Source organism: Podarcis gaigeae (genome assembly GCF_964106915.1).
Source record: "Podarcis gaigeae genome assembly, chromosome: 6".
NCBI lineage: Eukaryota > Metazoa > Chordata > Lepidosauria > Squamata > Lacertidae > Podarcis > Podarcis gaigeae.
Window position 1 is genome coordinate 40,732,068 of NC_139682.1, and position 19,329 is coordinate 40,751,396.

Consider the following 19,329-nt stretch of genomic DNA (forward strand, 5'->3'; position numbering starts at 1 on the left):
ATACCAAGAGCAGGGAAATTGGCCTTTCAGATGTTGGACCGCAACTTCCATCAGCCACAGCCAGCATGACCAATGGTCAAGAGATTAAGGGAGTTGTAGTTCAAAAAAATCCACAGGTTTCCCACCCTGGTTTATACTAAAATTTGAAGGACACTTTCTAGTACCAGGAGGGTCTCCTAGCATGACTCACATAAAATGTACCAAATGCATAAGTAGGCAAACATATGCAGCAAAATAAAAACTATGTATCAGTCATCTTTAAAATATGTCTTAAAAAACATTCTCTATTGCAAAAAGTTAGTATGCATTCCCAAAACGAATAGTGGAAATTGAGCAGGGAATGGGAGGTTTCAGAAAATCAAACTAGAAAGCCATTTTGTGTGTAGGAAACTTTTGGCACTCCAGATGTTGCTGAACTACAGCTCCCACCATCCTTGGTCATTGGCCATGCTTGCTGGGGCTGATGGGAATTGTAGTTCAGCAGGATCTGGAGTGTGAAAGGCTCTCTGTCTGTTTGGTCTGTTTTAGTTCAATTTAGTTCAAAGGAGAATCTGACTAAACCTAAGATCTGAGAAGAAGCTTTTTGCCAGTAAGCTGTTTGACAGTGGAATGGACTCCCACAAGAGGTGGTGGACCTTTTAAGCAGAGGTTGGATGGCCACCTGTCATGTATGATCTAGTTGAGATTCCTCGAGGTCCCTTCCAACTCTACAGTTCTTTGATTCTGTTATTCAATTGTCTCTCAGTGGTCATTCCTCCAGCTGCATCAGAGTGAGAGATAAGGCAACAAGGCCTCCTCCACTGGCTCAGCCAGGACCAGCTGACAATTAGCTCCTTCCTCCCCAGAACTACCTCCAGTAGTCCTGCTTAGGCAACTCCACAATACAACATTGTGAAATAGTTGGTGACTTTAATTTGCTTATTTCCTTCACCCCTTTTCCCTCTAGTAGCATGCCTCATAGACTGCAAGCTGTGGTATTAAACGGCAAACAACTTTGGGAGTGCGTTGGCAGAAAGATGTTAGATAAACGAAGCAAGTAAATAAATTTAAGAATCAAAACATTTAGATAGATTCCATTTATATTAGTGCTAATTAAGAGGAGTGGCAAGAACGTGTCACTGGTACAAACAGTAATTTCAAAGGAAACCATCATTAAAGAAAGGATCGTTGCATTTAGGTTAATGCGCTAGCTGGGTGAACAGTGTGTGGCTGGTTTTGACTCATGCTCTAGAAGTGGTATGCATGTTACAAAACATTCTTATGCTTATGACAGCCTCTGCAGCTAATAGGGTGCAGTGGGAGGTAGGAGAGTATGTTGGATTCTTAAAGTGTAGATCAGGCCTCGTTGTAAAAGATTTTATAGCATTGATTAGCATGGGGAACAGAGGAGGTAAACAGGCCAAGTTGATAAACAACTTTGAACCTACCACTCAGAGGCTGAACTGAGGAAGTATCTCAACACCATTAGATCATAAGTCATCTACCAAGTTGCTGGAGGAATAATGGCTGGAGCAGAAAGACAGCCTTTTGCAAGTCCTTTATACATTAATGACACAGTCAGAAATACCTCTCTCTCTCTGCTGTTCACCCATGACCTTGATGCCTTTCAATTGCCTCATGGGACATTATCATTTCAGAAGAGAGGTGTGGCCCTCTAGAGGTGTTCTTCATTTCATTTTGTAAATCTGCAAGGGTGTGTGTTTGTGTGTGTGCATGGGGACAATCATGTTAGCTAGCTCCACTTCCCATTGCTATTCCTGTTGTCCTGAATGAGTTCTGGAGATTCCCTGGAAAATCAGACTTCCAAAAAGCAAGGGAAGCCCACTTTGAAAGATGGCTAAGTGTTCAGAGTTGGCATGCCACTGTATATCAGTTGCAGGAGGAACAATCACTTGTGGGCTTCCCAGAGGCACCTGGCTGGGAGAACCAGGACTTGATGGGTGAGGCACTTTTATATTGGTTTTTATATAACCCATCACAGGTTGAGGTCCAAATGTTTGTGAGCCGCCCTTGTCTAGCTCTTTTCGCACCATATCCCTAAGTCACTAACATGCTTTGCTGCACAGAACAGATCACTGCATGAAAACGAGTACAAGCATGGAAATGTGCTTTGTCATACACCATCTGGCCTAATTAAGAACAATCTGTCCGCAGAGAATACATCCGCAACATTCAGCCTTCCAAGTACCCTCTCATCTCCAGGTAACAAAACTATCTCTGGCTTGTTTTCTCCCAGGGAGGATGAAGGCCAGATTCAAAATCGGAAAAGATAGAAATTTATCTTTAAAAGCAAAGCGGTAGAAGGTTCAATGGACTTAACCAAGCAGAGCCAAAGGGAAAGAGACGACAGGGCAGTCTCAAGCTGAAATGTTGTTGAGATATTCCAAGGAGAGTACGGGATTCAGTCAGAAGTTTTATGAATTTTTCTCGCCACCAATCAACAACTGGTATTTGATCAATCTAAGCCAATAGTGAGAATTGCTACTAGATGCAGTTTGCAGATAGGAGCATTATACTGAGCCAGACCTCAGCATCGTCAACACAAGCTTTCCCCCAGCTGGTGCCTTTAGATGCTTTGAACTACAGCTCCCCAGCAGACCCTGTCAGCACGGCCTCTGTAGCCCAAAACATCTGGAGAGTGTCAGGCTGGATAAGACTGGTCTACACTGGCTGTAGTTGCTCCCCAGGGTTTCAGAGAAGAGCCTTTCCCAGTCCTACCTAGAGACATCAGGGATTGAACGTGGAACCTTTTGCCTGTGCTACTATTGCAGGCAGCTTAAATAATGGAAACAGATACCAAATAGTCCCATTCCTGTATCTACTTGCAATGTGTATTGTTCTTTATAGGCATCCTTTGAGCAGGGTTACTTTAGTGCTTAGCCTTGTTGTTTTAACAGCAATTTTTTAAGGATGCAGCGAAGCAGAGCAAAGTATTATTAGTTAATGTACTGATCATCCTGTCACCCTTTAAACCCTTTGGGTATGTTTCAAAAGGCTGCAGATGCATTTCTCTATGAAGCTGCTTTAGAATAAAGGCAAGGGATGGTTCTGATTCCCTGGAGTTCTCTGTGCAACCTCATTCTTTGACCCTATTCTCAACCGGCTTCATTTGCCCCCATTACAGCATCACAGAGCCAGAGAGGATTGGCTACTTCACACTAGGATGCCATCACATTTCTTGCAGGTAAGTTCCCTAATCAAGGGGCAGGTAAGTTGAAGGTTGCAGGTAAGTTCCCTAACCAAGGGGCAGGTGGGAATTGTGCCAAAATAGTAGCAGATTAGGCTGCAAACAGGAATGAAAAAGCTGAACATTTGGAATGGAGAGGGGTGGGGAAGAACATTTCAGTTCCCCCTGAAAGCAGCTTCTCTCCCTCAGTATGCTTGTGGTGCAAATCTATCTAACAATGTATAAAGCTGCAACTGACAAACAATAATATGGTTCACCCTTGCTGTTTCAGTAGCCTCAGTGACACCTAAGTCCTTGAAGGACTGAACAGCATGCAAATTTTAAGTGGGGTATCAATGATATCATGTATCACTTTTGAAAATTATAGATTGCCATGTCACTCAGGCCTCTTTGGCAATTTAATGTCAAGTGACTGGAAACCCAGAAGGCACATTCGTCAGATCTTATCCATTTACTCCAGGTTAATTAACAGAATAAGTACTCATTGTAAGATTCTCATTGCAAATTAGAATCGCTGCACCATTGGTAAGCAAAAAAAGTAGAGAAATGCTACTTTTGGTGACCAGGGTAGCTAAGTCTGAGGGACTTCTGGAGTACATGTACTCCGGAGGGTCCCCTCTTACATTGGTGAGTCCCCTCAGGCTCACATGGCAATAGTGGCAGCAGCAACAACATTGCCCAAGGGAGGCTGGAAGCTGCCATTTACATTTCCAGCAGTGTCCCAACATAGTGTCACTCTGGGACATCATGAAGCTCACAGGCATAACATACAACACCTAGGACAAGATGCCATTGTAGGTGGACCCTACTGGGGCCCTGGCAGCAGCTGTAGGATGTCAGGAGCTGATGCCAGGACTGGACTAAGGCACTGAAAAGGCCTATCTCTAACTGCTGAAACTCTTATTGATGTTTAAAACAACATGGACTAGCTAATGGAACCTTACTGTGCCTGCTTCTCTGTTCACAAAATCAAGATAATCTAAGCTGCTATATACTTCAGTGGGTTTGAGATTAGCACCACTGGGACTAAACTAGATATGAAGGGTCAGGTCTGCTCCTGAACCCCATGAAGCAGCAAAGGTACACCTGTACTTCTCCCCCAAACCTACATTTAAGCCATTTTCTGCTCTGGCAGACATAATCCCAGCTGAAAGAAAATGAGACCGAAAAAGTGGTTTGGGGAGGGGAAGCGCCATGGTGTCCTGCTTTCTCCCTGGCAAGGGGAGCAGGGCATTTACTCATAGAACAGAGGTAACATCCCAAAGAGCAGGAATCACAGCAAGGCAACTCCAGTAAGACTAGATGCTACCACAGCTCAGACAGGGCCAGGCAGAGCATAAAATACCTTATCAGCACCCCGGAGAGCTCACAGAAGCCTAGCACTCACTCAGAGGGAGCTGTTACCTCAGCAGTCTGCTGAATCTTTCTAAAGGCTGGCTTGAACCCTCCGATTGGCCCCGCCCCCTCTGAGGAGCAGTCTGCTCTTTTAAAGGTCCACTGCCTTATTCTGTAAGTGCTGAACATGGAGATGGTGGATAGTCAGAGAACAGGACAGATAGGAAGGGATCAGCTTTCTCCTCCTCTTCTCCCATGTTAAATGCTAAAAATCACCCAGCTCCCCATTTCACAGGGAGTCACCAGGACCTGTCTGATACATTCAGGTGTGTATTGCAATTACACCTCCTACTACCCAGAACATGAGCCTTTCTTCTGCAAGAGCACAAAAGTCTCTCTTTCTTATTAAACGTCTCTCATTATTGCAAGATGGTTGCCTTTTTCGCAGTTGGCGCAAGCCAAAGCCTGTTTAATGTAATGGGACGTGACTTACAATGACTGCATTTTAATAGTGCTCTCAGCAGGAAGCCAGATGCTCGCATTCAGCATAATGTGATTATGGTGTGGTTTCTGTTGCTACCTCTCTCACCGGACCATTTTCTAAAGGAGAAAGGAAATGGTAGCTTTAAAAGAAAATGAATTAGGACCTTGCAATGCTACAGAATAAGAATTCTCCACCATTGAGGATAACTCACCTTGGAAGACAGAAGAGGAATTTTGGAGCAGGGGAACTTTGGAGATATTATCTGATAACATGTTCAGACTTCACAGGTAGCAGCTACATATTTATTATAGAGCAGAATCCACATTGTATGAATTTCAATTATGATCCCTGTTTTCTTCTGAATCTGTACTGTGTTCCCTATATTTATAGCACACCCACTCACATTTAACTGCTCCCTGCTCTGTGTGCTGTGCCTTACTGATAAATGTATATTTTGATTTTATTTGAGAATCTGAGGTACTTCTAAACGCTTAGGGGCAGCAAAAGGGAAAATAACAGGTCTGTCTGGAGTAGTGGGAAGTTATCACTCCTTGTTTTGTGATAGGTTCATTTACTCAGTGACAAGTACACTTACATTTCTGAGTGTTCAAGGCAAGACATTCGGGGGGGGGGGTGTGACCGCCCTCCTGAAAATTATTAATTTGGTGCTTCCTTTGAGCACTCAAGAGATTTCCAGCCAGGGGGGATGCATTGCTGAAGGGGAAGTCTTCTTGCTCCATCTAGTCCAGTATAGCCACAAAAATAAATCAGTTTTTCCTAGTTGAGGCAACAGACGGATATCTTTATACAATGGGACTATTTACACAATAGATGCCTAAGCTTCTGCTTTTCCTACTTAGGGGTGTGAACTTCAAAATCAAAGCCTTTCAACATTTGTGGCTAGGCTAAGACTCACTTAACAAGTTGGTGTGGAAATGGAAACTGCCTGTACTTGAAATGCACTCTGAGCACACCCTGTCTAGAAAGTCAGGATTTGTTCCAGATCCTGAACCTTGGGCTCAAAGGCCCAGTTGGTTGGCCAAATAAAAATGCCTTGACCTCAGAAATCTTTACAGTTGACAGTGAGGTGTTCCACTTCAACAGCTAAGGAGCAGTATTGGCCTGAGAGTAAGGGTGTTGGCTGGGAAAGGTTGAATTTGGGTTTCTGTTTTCCTCAGACTTCTTACGCAACCTTGACCAAAGAAGCAGCCTTCTCCCTGAATCACTGCTGCACAGTCATACGTACGTGTTCTGAGGTACTTATATCTCAGGATCTAACCTGAGGTGCTAAGCTTTCTTATGCAGAGAGAATTACATAAGAATATAATAAGATCAGGCCAATGGGCCATCTAGTTGGGAATCCTATTCTCACAGTGGTTTCCAGCAATTCAGAAGTGTTACTGCCCCTGAAGCATAGCCATTGGGGCTAGTAGCCACTGATAGACTTATCCTCCATGAATTGGTCCAATACTTGTTTAAAGGCATCTAATTTGATGGCCATCATTGCCTCCTGTGGGAGAGAGTTCCATAGTTGCAGGGGCGGTTTTTTAAACAAGCAAATTCCCACATGCATTCTGAGGTGGTAGAAACCATCCATGAAGATGAAGCACCACACAGCCAGGATATCTGACAACAGAGGTGTCACTTAATGGCAGCAAAGGGTGGTGGGCATCCTCCCCTCCTTTGAAAAAAAAAATGCCTTGCTGTTATTTCCTCAGCTCACCTATTGATCAATGTTGACAACAGTTGTTTTCCTTATGCCCTAAAACTGCAGCTGGCCCTGGCTACTAGGGACAAACTACATGTAACATCTATCTTCAGTTTCAAAACAACCTCACTGGCTTCCAGGAGGTTTCCCATCCCAACTCAAGGTAGTATCATCTGGTTGATGCTAGACCAGATAGACCCTTGGTCTGACCCAGAAGACCTCTTCTTATGTGCCTATGGTTTTCTTATTTAGTTAGTAAGTTATAAAAAAAATCATTATACAGTGGTACCTCAGGTTAAGAACTTAATTCATTCTGGAGGTCTGTTCTTAAGCTGAAACTGTTCTTAACCTGAGGTACCACTTTAGCTAATGGCGCCTCCCGCTGCTGCTGCGCTGCTGGAGCATGATTTCTGTTCTCATCCTGAAGTAAAGTTCTTAACCTGGAGCACTATTTCTGGGTTAGCGGAGTCTGTAACCTGAAGCGCCTGTAACCTGAAGTGTCTGTAACCTGAGGTACCACTGTACAGTCATTCCTTGGTTGCCGAACGTCTTGGAACTCGTACGTTTTGGCTCCCGAACGATTGAAAACCGGAAGTGAGTGTTCTGGTTTTTTAATGATTTTTGGAAGCCAAATATCCAGTGCGGCTTCTGTGGCTTCCAATTGGCTGCAGGATGCTCCTGCAGCCAATTGGAAGCCACGCCTTGGTTTTTGAACAGTTCCAGGAGTTGAATGGACTCCTGGAATGCATTCTGTTCGAGAACCAAGGTACGACTGTATACCACTATATCATACAAATGCTCCTGCTCTTTGTTGCTTCTCTGATGGCGGTGCAAAGGATGAACATGCAAAACTAGTCCTTTTTGCCTGTGATACTAACCTTATGAAACTTGTTCCACAGGATAGCTTACCTTGCTCCTTCTTTGGTAAGTTTTAGACATCTGATCATGGCAATTTAGTTTTAGAGAGCTTTTAGGATTGATTGAGCTACGGATTTATGTTAGCAGCTGCTGCTTTTGCCAGACTCCTGGGTTTCCTTGTTTTTATTTGCTTTAACAACGCAAATAACTTCCTTATTATTTTTAGTTGTTGTAAATTTATTTGTGGACCCACCTGGAGTCAAAAGGTATGGTATAAATGTAGTAAAGGATTTGTAGCAGAATATCTGGCCATCCAGTAATGGTCTCCACAAAGCAGGGATGCACAAATATGGGCAAATTTGACTTAAAGAAACACACACAACACTCTCTGCCTATTAACTCTGCCTATTAAAATGAATTTAGATAACCTAAGCTTCATGTCTCAATTTACTTGAATGGGTAGAGTTAAAAATGCTGCAGCTCCAACAATGGCTGGAGGAGGGCTTAACTCAGCCTCCTGCTTGGGCCAAGAGGATCTTCAGTAGTGGATCTTCAGCTTTTCATCCTGCTGCAGCCATTTTTGGAGCTGCAAGCTTCACAACCCAAGATCATGGATGCTCATAGCAGCTGGTGATGCAGCTAGGTAATTTAGACCCTGGACCCTTTAGATAGCCATGTGTATTGATGCAGATGAGAAGCGCACACTCAAGAGGACATTTCTCTGTTGTTCCACGCTTTACATCTGCTTCTAATTCCTGATATGTTAGAGAAAAAACAAACAAACAAACAAACAAACACAGTTGCCAAGTCCCAATTAAACAAGTGTATATATTCTGATCATTTTAAACCCACTTAAAAGCATAGCACCATCATTACAGAATTAAAATGGGGTCTGCTTCTGCTGCCCTGATGCACACATTTACTAGGGAATAAGCTCCATTTTGTTGCAGAAAAGGGTAGTATTTATATAATGTAGAAGTAATAAAATGAGCACCTGAAACCCTGTAGATGCCTACCTGGTTGTCCTCCTGGCTATATGTCTTTTCTAAAAAAATAAAAAATGATGCTGCAGTGACAAGCATCATACCTAATGGGCCCTGACATTCCTAGGCCAGCCCACCTGGTGATGTGAAGCCTGTTTGCCACTGCCATAGGCACTCTATGGATGTCCTTTGGGGGCTCCCTGCACTGCAAGGCTCTGGACTTTGGCCCCAAGGTCCAGTGCTAGTTGCACCACTGACAATAGCTATGGTGTTGGGCTGCAAAAAGCAGTCTGGACCACTTAGCCAGAGATGAGGTGTAAGCAGAATCAAGGCAGGGGACCTGCTCAAGGCAGCCACAACAGTCCATTTGCAATCAATCAAGCAGGGATGCTTGTATAGTTGAGCATCTCAGCTTCAAACGCTTGTACCCATCTCTATCACAAACCTATGGCACTGCACAAATTACACTATTTTTCTCCCTCCCTCCCTCTCTCTCATAGCAGAGAATTTAGTTAATGGTCTCTGGAACTTCTGTGGAGTCAAGAGGGAGATATTACGTAACTATTTCACACAAACAACTCTGAGCAACTGCCTGCCTCATTTCCCTGTTATCTCCACCCTGTGGATAATTAATAAGCATTTTCTAGGTCACACTCGGTGTGTGTTTGTATGCTTGCACATATGCCCAAAGCAAAGAGAAAGCAGGAACTTGTTAAGGGTGTGAGGCAGCAACAATGCTTACAAAAGCCCCACACCACAAACCAGGTAGTTCTTTTCAGTGAGTCAGCTGTGAAAGAGCGAAAGAGCTGGGGATTCTGGATGGCACAGTGAGAGGATTTTTTTGTTTAGAGGATGGCTTCTCGTCAGAGGTGAACACACCACCGAAGGACCAAAGAGCTGTGGCTCACCTGAAAATCGCCTGTGCATGGCAGCCAAAGGATTGATTCTAATGTAATGGAGGGGGAACATGGTATATCTTTTGAAATGCCTGCACCAGCACATAGGGGCCTGGTTATTTGAAAGAAGCTCTGCTTTTAAATCCCGCTGATCGTAAAAAGCTGAACACATTAAGAAGGAGCCAGCAGCTGGAAAAAGTAGATTGTATGTTCTTGGTTCATCACCGGGCAGATCAATGGTTTCGGGTCAGGACATTTTTAACACCAGCACCTCTAGGTGTGTGTTTTTTATGAAGAGCAGTAACATTTTCATTTACTACAGGATGGGGAACCTGTGGCTCTTCAGATGTATTTGGGCTCCAGCTCCCCTCAATCTCACCTAGCATGGCCAGTGGACATCATGGGTGAAAGGAGTTAAAATCCAACAACATCTGGAGGACCACATGTTCCCCATCCCTGATCTAGAGAAATCTCCCCAGATCCCTTTGAGTAACAGAGAGAGTCCAATTACCTCCCATCCTTTTGGTGAAGAGGCCGGGGGGGGGGTTACTATCCTTCCTACAACCTATTAACTGATCATTTGGTCTTGTTTTTTTTTTTTACTAGCCAATTCTAACCAATCTGGTTAGAATTAGCCTTGAAGGAGGCAGGTCTGTGGTCACATGATCAGCAGCTGATTTCCACCCTGCATCCTTTCAGCCGTGAAGGGGGCATTCCCTCACTGCTAAAAGAAAGTGGCTGTGTGTCTACCTTGGACAGTTTGGGGAGGTAGAAGGTTATCTTGCTGCAAAGCCAGGACTTAGTAGAGAGTCTTTCCTGTCCTACCCTGTCCTGATTTCCCATTAAGTCCTATGCAGCACATCCATTTTCCAAGTGATGCGACAGAGCTGGGAGAACAGGCAGCTTATTTTGCACACTTTGAAATGACTCATCGGCTAGAAATGAGGTTAAGTTAAAAACTCAGCTGAGCAACATAAAACTCCCTTCAATCCTGACAAGGCAGCAGCTATAAGGATCGTTGGTGTTTTTGGCTGCCGTTAGAAGCTGAAGCTTTGTAAAGAGATGGTTCAGCCAAGAGTGGTCACAAGAGGCTGCGGGAAATGATTGACCAACATGGCAGCAATAAGCATGCCTCCCATTGATAGGATAAAATATATTCACAAGATAAGAGAGCTCTTATCTTGTGAATCTCCACTTTCATGATTTTGGAAAACCGCTGTCCTATGACAGCTGCATGATGAACATAAGTTGACTGGGTGTATGGGAGACTGCCCTCGACACCTCTAAGCCTAGATTACCCCTGCCTTTGGACTTGGTAACATCTCTGCTCCCTTTGGTTCTCCATGGGAATGTTGCAGAGTGCCAAGTCTGAAGCAATATTAAAGGAATGGCAAATGGAGGAAACCTGTTTGGTGAACAATTGTCACCCACATTTCATTCGTATGTGTGACTCATACCTGTTCCAGGCTGCATCCTTGTTTGAACATGAGCACAGCTGGCAAGACACCAACATTCCTTCCAACATTCAGTGGAAGTTCACGTTACATATTAAACCCAGCCTGCAATGTTGGAAGCTTGCAGTCTGCTCCAACCTTTGTCATAGAGTCTCTCAGTGTAAACATGGCAGCCCAGGTATCAAATTATTACTTTCAGAGAGTGCAAGGTACTTGGCTATGTGGTCCTTCTGGGATACTTTGTCCACCTTTGGTTCCTACCGTGCACTCAGCTCTCATCCGTAGCTCCTAACACACAGTTTGATTTCACCCCTGGAGGTGCACTCCATTGTCTCTTGAGACAGATGGATGCCAAGTTACGTTAACAAGAAGAAAACTAAGCTACTTCTTAAAAATCAAAAAGAAGAAGAGAAGAAAGAACTATCCCAATAGTTAGGAATAGAAATTCATAAAAAAGTAAAGTACCGGTACCTAGGAATATGGTTAACAACGAGAAACATAAATATATATAAAGATAATTATGAGAAAATATGGAATTAAATTAAAAGAAACCTAGAAATCTGGGGAAGGATGAAGCTTTCCCTGTCAGGGAAAATTGCAGCAATAAAGATGAGTGCTTTGCCAAATATACTATTTCTATTTCAGAAGATCCAGATGATAAATAACAATATATTCTTCAAAAAATGGCAAAAAGGTATTTCAAAATTTATCTGGAATGGGAAAAGACCAAGGATAAAACATAAGATACTAACAGACTTAAGAGATAGAGGAGGCTTTTCTCTCCCAGATTTGAAATTGTATTTTGAAGCAGCATGTCTTGTTTGGATACGGGATTGGATAAAATTAGAAAAAGAAGAAGAGTTAGAACTAGAAGGACACGACAATAGGCTGGCACTCATATTTATGGTATGGGAAAGGGAAAATACACAAAGGCTTTTCAAACCATATAAGAAGAAAGTCATTATTAAGCGTGTGGGAAAAATATAAAGACCTGTTAGAGTGGAAAACACCATGGTGGCTGTCACCCACTGAAGCATTTTCACTTAAGTCAACCAAAAAAGTAAGCTGGTTGACATATAGAGAGTTGTTAAAAGAAGAAGAAGTTAAACTCAAACTAAAAGAGTATGATGAGCTGAAAGGTTATTTACAAAGTTGGTTACATCATTGGCAATTAAATGAAATTTTCAAGGAAGACAATAAAAAGGGTTCAGTTATACAATCTCCAGATTTCAAAAAGAAATAGTGGAAGAGAATTTTAAATTGTTAAAAAAGCATATAGTATTTTATTAGAGTGGGAAACCAAAGAGGCAGAGATTAAATCAGTTATGATTAAATGGGCTCAGGATGTGGGACACAAAATCCAATTTGAAAGTTGGGACAAATTATGGAAAGTTGATATAAAATTCACTGATTGCATACTATTAAGAGAGAATTACATGAAAATGATGTATATATGGTATATCACACCAGTGAAAATGGCAAAGATGTTTAGGAAAGAAAATAACAGATGTTGGAGATGTAAGGAAAAGGAAGGAACATTTTATCATATGTGGTGGGAATGCAAATGCATTAAAAATATTGGGAAATGATATACAATGAATTGAAAAAAATGTTTAAAATGAATTTTGTTAAACACCCTGAAGCCTTTTTGTTAGGTATCTCAAATCAAGAACTACCAAAAGAAAAATGGACATTATTTATGTATGCTACAACAGTGGCAAGAATCTTGATTACACAATATTGGAAGATGGAAGAAATACCATCAAAGGAACAATGGCAAGAAAAGCTGATGAACTATGCAGAATTGGCTAAACTAACAGACAAACTACGAGAGAAGGACAAAAAGGACTTCAAAAGAGTCTGGGAACCATTTACAGTTAATTTGCAGAAACAACAGAATGGACTGGATTCACTGGCAGGATTTGAATAAACTTTCACAATTTCATTTGAGCAACAGATATTTCAGAGAAATGATAAGGGATTTTATTTTTTGTGTAGGAAAAGCAGGATACGATAAATAAAACTAAATAACTCAGCAGAGGGGGAGTTGGGGGAAGTCCAGAGGAGGGAGAATAAATTGTAAATAACATGATGAAGGAGATTTGTAACGTTAATTGTTATAAAATTCAATAAATATACAAAATCCAAGACCTGCTGCATGAAAAGCACTTGCTCTGCCACTGAGCATCAGTCTTTCCCACCTTGAAATGTGGGAGGCAGGAGTGCTCTTCAAGCAGCTATAGAAACTCATGTCCATGTTGTGGCCATTTTAAAACACTTCTGATTCCGGTAATCTGATTTGCCTTCTAAAACCAGGTAAAATGATGGGCCTAAGGCTGCAAACATACTGGGAGTTAGTTTCATTGGGTTGGATCCAGACTATGCTATTTTGTTCCCATTGAAATCAATGGGACTTTAAAGTTAGCTGTGGCCAACTTTTCACCTTGTCTCCCCCCCCCAAAGGGACCTTGCTTAGTCTGGATCCAATCCATCAATCTCCATTGATGAATTGACATGCTTAGGGTTGCATTGCATGTAGTCTGGGTCCCCCTTGTGTGGGGTTCACACAGTACTGAGCCATCTCAGCCACTTGCATCCATTAATACTTGTTGGTTTGATGTCAAAAATACTAGTGCGCTTCATGCAGCAGATTCAATGAGAGCGCTGTAAACATGAAACACTGCGGTGCTTTTGACAAAACTGCACACTTTGTTTTAATTAGTTTTGGTGGCAACTCCAACCATTGCATAATAACATGCAGTGCTCGTATTTCACCTATTGCTTTTGCATGGTTCTCTCCCGGGCTTCAAGTCTTCTTCTGAGCTGAGCTGCGTCTCCCAACAGATGGGCCCAGTTTGTGATTGGCTTGTGGCTTGTGCAGTGTCTCAGAGGAGAAACATATTGCCAAGTACAGCTGTTGCTAGTTCCTATTTCAGTATTTGGATAGCAGGCATAATGACACCAAGAGATGATGGAGTGAGTGCAAGCCCCATAAACTGGTTTCTTCTCTGTTGATGGCACACAGCATCTATAAAATTGTATTGGTGTTCATCAGCAGGGATGTCAGGAAGTAAGTGGTAGCGAACTTGTCCCAAATATATATAGGGGTTCTTTTTATTAGATCATGAGCCTGTGGGCAAGGTTTCTTTTTTCTTAACTTCGGAACAGTGCTTAGATTTTTTAAAGGGGCTATCAGTCAAAACACATTCTTACTGCTGTGCTGCAAGCCAGAGAGCTCTTAAACATTTTGAATTAACTGGGAGCTTCTCTGCCTTTCTCTGTACTTCTCTCAATTCCTTTGGCAACCCTTCTCTCCTATCTTCAGGGTAAGTCTTCAACAGGCAGACCTAGGAGAAGGAGGGGCTCAGAGACATTTGGGGGGAAAGGGAGAGAACCAAAGAGGCTGTGGAAGTGACTCAAAATGTTAAAGGGATGTGCACGTTTTCTGGATTACACATGCCAATGGGCAAAAGGAAGGAGGCAGGATTAGAAGCATTGCAAGTTGTCAACAGTACAATGTTCCTGCTCAATACGATACAATACAATAATCTTTATTGTCATTGTCCCATACGGAACAATGAAATTGGAAAAAAAATATCTACATAATACATTCAAAACCAACAAGCCTGCTATCCCAGGTATCCCAACCTGGTTAGCCCCCTAAAAACTCTGATACCCCATTTTAAAAATACAATATACTCCCATAGAGACTCCTTACACTGTGTTTAAAACCAAAATCGCATTTGGATAGAAACTGTTTCTCAGGTGGCTAGTCCTAGTCTTTATAACCCAGTACAGTATCTTCTTCCAGAAGGCAGAAGCTGAAAGAGATCGTTTCCGGGGTGTGCACTATCCTGCGCTATCTCTGCAGCTTTCTTATAGCACCTGGAAGCATAGATTTGATCTAAGGTGGGAAGAGTGCACCCAATTATTCTCTCCACGGTCTTTACAACCTTGGACAGCATTGTTTCTTCCCTGACCGTGCAGCTCCCAAACCCCACACACAGACCATAAGTTAATACTCTCTCAACAGTACAATGGTAAAATGCCATCAACAGGTCCTTTGAGAGTTTGTTTTTCTGTGTATGCAACTGCTATTCTGTTCTGCCTATGCAGCTAATTATGATGTAACTACTTTTATGGGGGCAACCATGGGTTAGCGGGGACGGGGATGGGGGATTTTCACAAATATTCAATATCCACAAAGATTATTGAAAAGCATTGAAAGCAGTTATCTGAGGTCCACCCCCCCCAGCGGAAGCCTGCCCTCCCAACAGAAGCAGTTCAAGAACTTGGCTGCTCCCCCCCCCCAAGAAAATCCTGGATACGCCCGGGGGGGGGGGTAAGCATGCAAGTCCTGTTGCACTATAAAGACTCACAAACAGCATAAGCTTCAGTGGACTACAGGCCACTTCATCATATGCATGAAGTGTCCTCCTAAATTGCAAGTATACCTGGTAGGTTTGGTTTTTTTAGGGCAGGGAATGTGAACAGTGGGATTAGAGGGAAGTGAATTGCAGAAAAATGCAGAGAATGATAATAACATAATTAACTGGTAATTCACAAAGCAGGTGTTGATAACAAGGGCATCCTGGTCTTGGTAAGCCAGCTAACATGTTTAATGTGCTAAAATTCCCTGTTTCTTGCTTCAGACCACAAGTGATAGTTTCCCATTGAAACTCCTTTGCCTTAGGAAGGTCACTCTAATGTCACAGAGTGCCCTGGGAGGTTGAAATATTCTCCCTCTAGCTTTCGAAAATTGCTACTTCCGGTTTGTTTGTTTTTATTGTCATTCTTTTGTGTAGAGCAAGTGTGTGGAACTTGATTTGCCCAGTGGATAAATTTTGACAGGTCCAGCACTTGACATCACAATGACATAAAGTGACCTGGAACTTTGAGCAACAGAGCCTTTCATAATGCTTTGAAGGTGCCAATTTGGGGATTCCAAAGCATTTTTGCCCCTTGCAGACAGCCCTGCATGGTGCACCCTGTCAACCCAGGCCAGCCAACCTTTTTGCCTGCCACTTGACACCAGGTGAATGGCAGGTGGGCATGGCTTGTGCCAAAATGGCCTGCTGGGCCTAATTATACCTGTGGGCTGGAGGTTCCCCACTCCTGGTACTGGTACTGGCCTGTTTTTGCTACATGGACTGCAGAAAGGCACTGCTGGCAGATATCAAACTGGAAGACAAGCAGGTGAATGAGCTCAATGTTGTGGATGGCATTAGTTCTTGTAATAATGTTGCCAGAGCATCTACAGGGACAGTGTTGGCATCTGGGCATGCCAAAGGGGCTGGTCCCTGTGTCTGCATCATTGTTATGTGTGGTCTGTTGTTGCTGCTGAGTAGAGAGAAAGCAAGTACAGTGGTACCTCGGGTTACAGACGCTGTAGGTTACATACATTTCAGGTTACTCCGCTAACCCGGAAATAGTACCTCGGGTTAAGAACTTTGCTTCAGGATGAGAACAGAAATCGCACAGCAGCGGCGCGGCAGCAGCAGGAGGCCCCATTAGCTAAAGTGGTGCTTCAGGTTAAGAACAGTTTCAGGTTAAGAACAGACCTCCGGAACGAATTAAGTATGTAACCAGAGGTACCACTGTATAGCCCTACCACCCAAGGCCTGTGCAAAGTGTCATTGGTCAAGAGAAGTTGCAGATCACTAATATGCTGAAGTGGTTTTAGTTGCAAACCATGACATATGGTATTCTGTTGTTTTCTTCTCTAAGTCTGTCTGCCCTGTAGATGATGGTTCCTGGGTACAAATCCTGCTTTGCTGATCTGTTGTTTCCCCCCCATTTACTGGGCAAGTATTGTACTTCAAGGAATTCTTACATTGTGAATCACTGGCTGGTGAATCAGAACAAATGTGGTTGCACTGTATGGCTTGGCTGGAGACAGTGGGTTTTGTGGTGGGAGCTGGAAGCATGTAAGGATGCGTAGCATAGCTTCCTCTATAAGGTAGTGGTTTTCATGCTCATTATGTGACTCTTATATGGGCTGTTCTAGGCGTAGGTCAATATTGCAGTAAAGCTTATTGAAATCCTTGTGCAACTGCTCAAATGCCTCCCTTCCATGAGTCCAGATGATACAGATGTCATCAATGTGTATCAGGCACGTCTCTTTGTACTTTTCTGTAAGCCACTTCAGGAGGGCTTTGTCCTGAAATGTGGCATATAATTACCATAAAGAAATACATTAAACTGTCGATTTAATTTAAGCTACGAACGTGAGTTTAACCAAACTGGAGACAGTGGAAGACAGGAGTGCGTGGCGTGCTCTGGTCCATGGGGCCACGAAGAGTTGGGCATGACTAAACAACAACAAATTTAAGCTGTGCAACTGTTCTTTTATCATAAAACGCGCCTTCCTTTTAAAAATTATTCTATCCACACCATGTGGGAGGGACTTGGAACAGCCAGCCTTTGCAGTTTAAAGCAAAAAACAACACGGAGATTGGCATTTCATCTTTCTATTTTCCAAAATAAAATCTCTGATCAGAACAACCTGGTACTCAGCAAAGTTTATTTCCAGCGTTTGTAGCGTTTATGATATATTTGCAGCACAAGCCTCTGTGAGAAAATGATCAACATTCACAATAATCCATGTCACGCCTGCAATACAAAACACCCACACCCACCCACCCATTCTTTATAAAACACTCAGACACTGCGCTGATAAATGAATACAGTTTTTATATTGGTAACTTTTCCATTTATTCCAAAACTCTCCATTAAAAACATCATTGCTTCACTTGGAATAAATCTTATACAATCATCTCCCCTTTAAACATGTCTTTTGTTTGTACAATAACAATACACTTAAATATATTATCTGTATTTTCAGTATGAATCGCACGAGAGAATGTTCACAGTAGGATATATTGTGCCGTCTTGAATACACAAGTTTCCTCCTCTACTTGGTGTGGAGGGTGAGGCAGAAACCAAAGGAGGTGTTTCTTACCTCAGGGCTACATTTGGGCCTCTTTGCTGCAGGGCACCAGTAAGCAAGAGACAAGAAAGGGAGCATCTGGGCACATTCCACATATTACTCTACAAGACAGGAACTAAGGTAGATACAGGCACAGCCAGAGTAGTATGGACCAGGCATCGGCCTGTGGCTATTGGTTTCCAAAGCCTCATCTGTTTCACATCCTGGCCTCATCAGGCAAAGAAGTACGGTGCACTTGAAGTACGGTGCTCTGATTTTGTACTTAAACCCAGTATGTAGTGTAAATGGGCCACGTGGATTCATACCCATAACCAGACAAGGGAAGGAAAAGGACCAAAAGTGAAGCCATCCCAGGTCTCAGCAATTATGAAAGCAGGACCACAGGCTGGGGCTCAGAAAGAGACCATGAGGCAGGCGCCAGTGAGCCTGAGTTGGACAGTGAAAGCGTTTTCAAAGGGGACCTTCAAAACATGACATTGCAGGGTCCTGTGCTCCTAACCTGCCATCAGCTGATCTTAGCACCTGTTGGAACCACATGATATTTGCCTGCTTGCCTGTACTGCCTTCACATCTGTGTTAAATTAAATAAGTAAACAAATTTTAAAAAATAAATAAGCACACCTCAAGGTCATGTTCTAACACAGTCTTGTTTTGCTTTTAAAGTGAAAGCAATGCATGAGAGGGAGAGAGAGGAGAAAGAGGGAGGGAGAGAGGGATGAAATGAAATGATTGGGTGGAGAAAATATGCAACAGTTTCCCAGTATGTGCTGGAGGAAAGGGAGAGAGTCAGCATAGCATAACGGTTAAATTGTTGGACAGACTCAAGAGAACTGAGTTCAAATCCCCTCTCAGTCACAGCCATGAAGCTCACTGGGTGACCTTGGGCCAGTCACTCTCAGCCTGACCTACATTGCAAGGGTGTTGTGGGGATAAAAGGGGAGAGGAGAAGTATGTACCTCCACCTTGAGCTCTTCAGAGAAAAGGTGAAATATAAATGTAATAAACAAAACAAACAAATTCATCCTCAGAACAACCCCATGAGAAGCAGAATAGTTGACAGATTGGAGATTTGAACCCTGGTCTCCCAGGTCATAGTTCAACACTCTAACCATCACAGTGCACTAGCTCTCTGCAGAGAGGGAGCTATGCATGCTCCCTGGAGGATCTAAATGTAATCATAACATAATCAAAAATTTCAATTATGCATTAATAATGTATTTTTCCCACTTCAAGTTTTTGCCAAGATCTGAGAAGGCAAAGTAGTTGGCCACGTAATCCCATGCATGTCAACTCAGAAGTAAGCCCCTTTGAGTTCAACAGGTCTTACTCCCAGGTATGAGTACGAGATTTCAGGCTGAAGGTGGAGAAGGCAAAGCTCTGTGTTAGAAAATGGGTCCCATCTAGCTCCCTCAGATTACAGTTTTTTTGTTGAATCAATATAGTTATTAGGAACTGAATTCTTCATGATGAAAGGA